Consider the following 6879-nt stretch of genomic DNA (forward strand, 5'->3'; position numbering starts at 1 on the left):
CAACCTCCGAGCTTTGTTCTCCTCCACTCTAGCGACTTCAATCTCGACCCCAATATTGAAGCCCTGAGCTCTGACCTCCTCGAGAGCCTCTCTTCGAGCCTTCCACTTTGCATGTTCGACCATGCTCGCAACTTTGGCTTGGTTAACCTCGACATCGATCCTGAACTGAGCCACTTTGGCATCGGCTCTTTTGTTGGCCTCGATCACTTCAGATCTGGCCACTTCGAGTTCTTTGGCCAAATATGCTTTATCTAAAGTGGGCAAATCGAACCGATGTTGAAGCTCTTTCATCTTTTCGATCAGCCCCAAAGCATTTTCTTTCGCAGATGGAAGTTGGGCATCAGACAACTCCAACTGAGCTTCGACGTCTTCCTTTTTCGAGGCAAGGTTATCCATACACTTATTAAATTCTTCTGCCTCGGACAGTAGCGCATCTACCTGTGAGTTAAGACATCCAATCTGCTCGATCCTCTGCCAAACCTGCAGAATCGGATCGTTAATGGTTATCTCCTTTTCATCTTCACTATCAAGGAACATTCAGAATACCTGCTCAGCTATCTCCTCATGCTCTTCCCGAGACGCTGTCAAATCTACTCGAAGTTTTTCACTAAGAAGCTTGTACGAGTCACTCTTCTCAGTGAGGCTCCGAACCTCGGCATCATGCTCCTCCCTGATTCAAAGAAAGGCCTCATAATACAATACCGAAGCCTGCAAACAAAAAGAGAAACATTAGAATTACCTGCAACTCTGTGTAAAAGAAGCGGCGAAAACGCCATTAGAATTACCTGATTCAAATCATGTTGGGCCTCGTTGAAGAGACAGGCGGCCCCAACCACATTCATCACTGATTGATCTTCCTCGGTCACCAAGGACCGAAGGTAACTACAATCCCCACAAGGGAAGAAAAAATTCGGGTATCCGCAGGTACGGAGAGCACTATCTTCCGCCTTCGATCGGGATCGATACTCGGGGCCGAAAATCGGTCCACCAGTTTATGAATCGATGAAGGCTCGATGGAACCCGACCACGACGCTTTTTTGGGTACCGGCATTCCACCAAAATCGGTAACCTCCTCCGAGACACCTGACTCGAGCCCCTCTAGAAAATCGTGGATATCGGCCGACTCCTGAATACCCTCATAGGACCGATCCTCCAACATGACGGCCTCTCGAATCATGGAATCTGAAATTTGAGGGGATACGCCAATGTCAACTATCCTGAACTCATCCCTTGAAATATCTTCTACTGCCCGAGAAGATCCACCCTCGGTATCCTTTTCAATCATCTTAGCTCGAGAAGGGATAATCTCGGTTTCTTATTGTTTTGGGATTATGGCCAAGGTTCCCTGATTTGTTTCCACCAAATTGGAAGACTGTTGAATCACAACATTAGCCCGTACGCAGGCTAAATTCTCTTCTCCTTCTTCGGGCTCGTCCATTGAATGGCGGACCGTTTCCGAAGACATAACACCAGAGCCCCCATTCGGCTTTCAAGATCTCTTAGTCGGTTTCTTCTTTTCTGAGCTCGGGGAGCCCGATACGTCTTTTCTATTCCTTTCTTTCACCTGCTTCAGGACAGGAACTTCTTCGTCACCAGATGGCAGCCTCATGACTATATCTTTCCCAAGTCCTACAAAAGGGAAGAGGGAGATTTACCATACAAACCGATGAAGAGACAAGTCGACAAAAAGATTTACCATGACTGATGGCCTCTCATCGGCCCTTTGATAATTCGACCCAAGCACGCTCGGAGTACGGTCTCTGCAACACCAGGCTTTCGACCCATTGTCTAAGATCTGAGATCGGTTCCGGCATTCGAGCTACGACTGTGATAAGGAAAAATGGATTAACAAAATAGAAAGCAATCACAAAATCAAAATGGGCAAAGAGAAACGTTTACTCACGGCTCATATTCCATTTCTCGGGAAATGGAAAGACATCGGCAGTGATCAGATCTGAGGTTCTGATTCGAACAAAGCGGCCCATCCAACCCCAATCCCGGGTCTCGTCTATTCTCGAGAATGGCGCTTTGGTTGCTCGGCGAGCAAGCTTGATCAGCCCTCATCGATAAAGTTGGGGACTATAAAGACGCATAAGATGATCGAGGGTAAAGATACGTCCCTCGACCTTACTCGAGAAAAATCGAAGAAGAATCACTATCCTCCCAAAGGAAGGGTGGATTAGGCCGATGGTCACATCGTACCTTTTACAAAAGGCAACGATGATAGGGTCTAGGGGTCCCAACATAAAAGGATGAGTATAAACACTTAAGAACCCTTCGATGTATGTAGTAATTGATTCATCGGGCGATGGGATTACTACGAGTTTATTATCCCAGTTGCATTCTTGTATGACTTTATCAAGAACATTTTCGGTGATTGAACATTGGTACCTCAACATCGGCTCACACCGACCCGGTCTCGGAGAAGGCTTTTCAATTTTAAAATCGCATACGGTCGAACACCCAACCGGAACGAATTCCTCAGGGCGGGGCTCTTCCACATCCTCGCCACCAGCAGGTCGAGATGAAGAAGCGGTCTCTTTTTGCGGAACAGTTTTAGACGTTTTTGCCATTTAAAATTTCGTAAACAAAGAATAGAAGTTTTTGGTGTTCTAAGGAAGAGTTTGCAGTAAAACTCACAAGTTTACAGGCAGAAAACTTAGAAAAGACGAAAAGGAACTTGAAAAATTTGGAAGATTGAAGATGTAAAAATGATGAATGGTGGAATAAAAGGCTATTTATAGATTGAAGCAATGACGGTTCAATATCAGAGGTGGCCGACTACCGTCTGACACATTAAATGCCTCGGTAAAACCTAACCGATGGGACAACAATCACATACGTCATGGTCGGGATCGATGAAAACGTCAGTATATATCTGATCGAGCTGTTGAGAAATCATATCGTTTCTCACCACATCCTTTTCCGAGAAACGAGGGGACTATCTGTGTACGGTCAAAATCGATTTGAGTATGTCGTACGGACTGGTCGAGACGATAATGTTTCGATCAAAAGATATCTGCATGACAAGCTCGGTCAAGGTCCGAAGTAAGGGCGGCGAGCTTCGAGTTCTAAGACCGATCAATGACAAGCTCGATATCATTATCAAGCTCATATCCAAATCGAACTACGAGGCAAAGCGGAGATTATCGAAGATGCATGGACCGACCAACACTCACCCCGAATACCGAGACCCCAAGTTAGAATCGAGCTCGGACCAAGACCGAGGACTCGATCCAATACCGAGCTCGAGCCAGTATCGAGCTCACAGACTAGGGCCGTTGCAACCGCACTATGGGAGAGAATCTTGGCGGAAATCGAGGAAAAGATAATACACCATGGGCTCTCCACTGCGTATTTTTTATTGTATATAAAGTAGGATTCCTCTACTATAAGAGGGACATGGATTGTAAGCAAGCAGGACACTCTGTAATAAAAGATCACTTCTCATATTGAAAGATATCCCCTTGTGCTCGTTTCATTTTATCTTATCCATTCTTCTTGCTCATTATTCTCATTCCCATAATCAAGAACTTAGATATTACTATTTTTCTATACGGTTTGTATCAAATTATATCACATATCTTTAGAACCATACTCAAATTTAACTTTATCCGATTTTCCGGATAAACAGTAGTCATAAAAAAAATATTTTCGTTCGTTAAACGAAGGTAATGATATGTTGGAAATCTAGACTTAACACCTTATCTGAAGCTTATTTGAATATACTTGATGTCGGACTATTGTATCATAGGATGACAAGTAGAGTATTATTAATGGACCAATTACTAATTTTTAACAAAAGTGAGATTTTTGCACCTTATCGTAAAAATTGCCTTACTTAACATTTTCCAACTATATTTTGTACTGTTAACAACAACTACTAGAAGCACATGGTTTTCCCTCGGCAACATCACTGGAAAATTAGTGAGAAAATTGAGTTTTCACACTATATTCCCACCGAAACGGATCACCCAGAAAAAGCCTGGTTGGAAAAAACTCCCCAGAGAAGTAGTGGGAAGTTTTCCACGGTTTTCCTAGCGAAGATTTAATAGGAAAAATAATGAAATTTCCCACCAACAATCCGTGGGAAGTATTATTAGTAATTTTTATTATTTTTAATATATTAGCCAGGAAAGTGGTGGGAAAAATGCATGTAATAAAAACAAAAGTATGAACTTTCCCACCGATATCAGTGAGAATCATGCAAGATCTATAACTAAAAGGACGAACCTTCTCACGAATTCAGTGAGAAGTCCGAAAAATATATTTGTGCACTGTGCTATTTTTTATACTGCACCACTTACCAAACAAAAAATACAACTACCACCAACAAGTCTAAATACAATTAAACATTCACATACAAAATTCAGCATTGATTCTGATCCATTTCATAAACATCCAACCAAAACAGAAAATACAATAAACCAATAATGCAACTAAACACTCAAATAAAAAATCAGCATTCAATCTTATCCAATTGAATGAACTCCTCCAACGATTGTTTGAAATTCCGTAGGTCCATATAACTCTCCTGGGATGGTTGGATTGGCTTCCCTTGATCATCGGTTGGTTGGCTTTCAATGAACTCCTCCAACGATTGTTTGAAAGTATTATGCAAAAAAGTTACAACTATTATATGAAAGGAAAAGTTTTCAGGCTTCATAAAGCTAAATCGAGTTCAAAATCTAATAATAATCCTCTAACCTTTAATTTTACATGAGTGAATATGATATTACCTTTGATTTTACATGAGTGAAAGCTCCTTGGACAAGAATGGAGGATTTGCAAAGAAGAGAATGAAGGTGAAAATGAAAAGAAAGAAGAAGGGATGTACTATAATAGGAAAGATATTCCCGCTGATTCACCTGGAATATTTGTGGGAATTATCTTATTAAATTTATTTTTCTTTTGTGAATTTTTTTTTAACCTCGCTAGTTATTTGGACCAAAATTTAAATTTCAAAATTTTGAATTTTTCACTACATCTGGGGGAACATTAAAATAATTATTTATCTTTAGATTCGGTGGAAAACAAATTACATGCTTTTTTGCACCAAATAATTCCCACATATAGTCTGTAGAAACGTTTTAAAAAAAAAAGGTAAAAGAAAACCCTTTCATTTCCCACCGCATCTATGAGAATATTAAATTTTTTTTTTTATCTTTAAATTCTCACCGTTTCACTGAAAAAAGTTAATTATTTTATATAGTAATTTTTTTAATGTATTTTTTACTGATTCAGTGGAAAACAAATCGCACGTTTTTTTGCGCCAAATAATTCACACCTATAGTCTGTGGGAACGTTTCAAAAAAAGGTAAAAGAAAACTCTTTCATTTTCTACCGAATTTTTCTAAATTGCAGCGGGAACTGCCACCGATAATATATCTATGGGAAACTTCCCTGAAAAATTTGCATTTTACCCGGGAAAGTTTCCAAAGGTGAACACTCCTCTATGCTTTATAGTATAGTCGTAAAGGACTTCAACTTCCAATTAAAAAGATGAAATAATTTTTCATTATCTCATTATGCGATAGATTTTTCATTTTCATGTAAACTTGGACTAAAACAAATACTCATAAAAAAAAGAAGCTTAACCACCTGTCAACTACAACATTTCTATCAATTTTACCCCTCAATATACCACATATATATTGGCATTAATTTATGTGTCCCGCTCTTCTACTTTGTGTTAAATTCAGTTGCTGCATGCTTGCTTATTTAGACAATTTTCAAAATAGAGTTTGGAACTTTCCCTTTGTGGCAAGCATGGTGGTTTTATTTTCGCTCACAAATGAGAGTAACTGAAATCCAAAAAGCATTTATTTTTAGTTAATATTTTTTGACGTTGAGTTTCGAACTCTAGTAAATTTAAAAGGAAGAATAGCCTAAATAACATTTATATTTGTGACACTTTGTTATATCGGTCACCAAACTTATTATTTTGTCAATTGAACACTTACACTCGTTCAAATCTAATTTTCTAAATTCCTCTGACCATTGACCGAGCTTATGTGGCATTGACATAGCTGAGGTGGACAAATTATGTGTAGCACGTGCGTATAAAGAGAGTGATACTAGTGATTTTGATTAAAAATGAATTAAACTAAAATCATGCACAAAATCCCACCTTTCTTCTCGCCCCCAATCCCTCTTTCCCCTTCACTCTTTTCCCCTACACACTACTATAAACAATGGATGAGCCTTCAAAATCACAATATCAAGCAGGAATATACTATTTTTCTCTATTTCTTTAACAAAAGAATCTTTTACATTTTTTTATTTTTTTTCCTGTTTAATCAAAACCCAACTGATTAGGGTTACAAGGAGTTTCGTTCCTCCTACAACGTTGCTCCAGTATCCTAGCCGTGGTAGTAGTGTCACTGATTCCGACGACTCTTTAGGTTGACAAAGATTTGTTTTGGTTATTGTTATCGTATTTCGCTATTTGGATCTTTATTCGAATTTTGAAGAGGAGATTCAAAGGCTTGTTTGTTGAGAATTTTCGAAACTCCATTGCTTGTCTTGCGAAGAACGAATCTAGTGGTTTGAAACCTCAAGTTGTTGCTTACCTAGTACTAAAACTCAGCTGGGTATTGAAATTTAGACTTGAAAATGCGATAAACATTTGTGTTTGAGGATCAAAATCGAAGGGACAAAGTGACACAAGTATAAATGTCATTTAGGCTATTCTACCAATTTAAAATACTACAAGATTAAGGAGTGCTAACATACATTGACTTGCAAAGTTAAGGTTTTATCGGAACAATAAGGCAAAAATAATGGAAAGGCCTTATTTCACTTCAGTAACAGTATTACCCTAGACGAACATCTCCACGTCTTAGCAACACATGACGTTTACATAAAAAGTCAAACCTT

This window comes from Nicotiana tabacum, chromosome 13 (genome assembly GCF_000715075.1).
Source record: "Nicotiana tabacum cultivar K326 chromosome 13, ASM71507v2, whole genome shotgun sequence".
NCBI lineage: Eukaryota > Viridiplantae > Streptophyta > Magnoliopsida > Solanales > Solanaceae > Nicotiana > Nicotiana tabacum.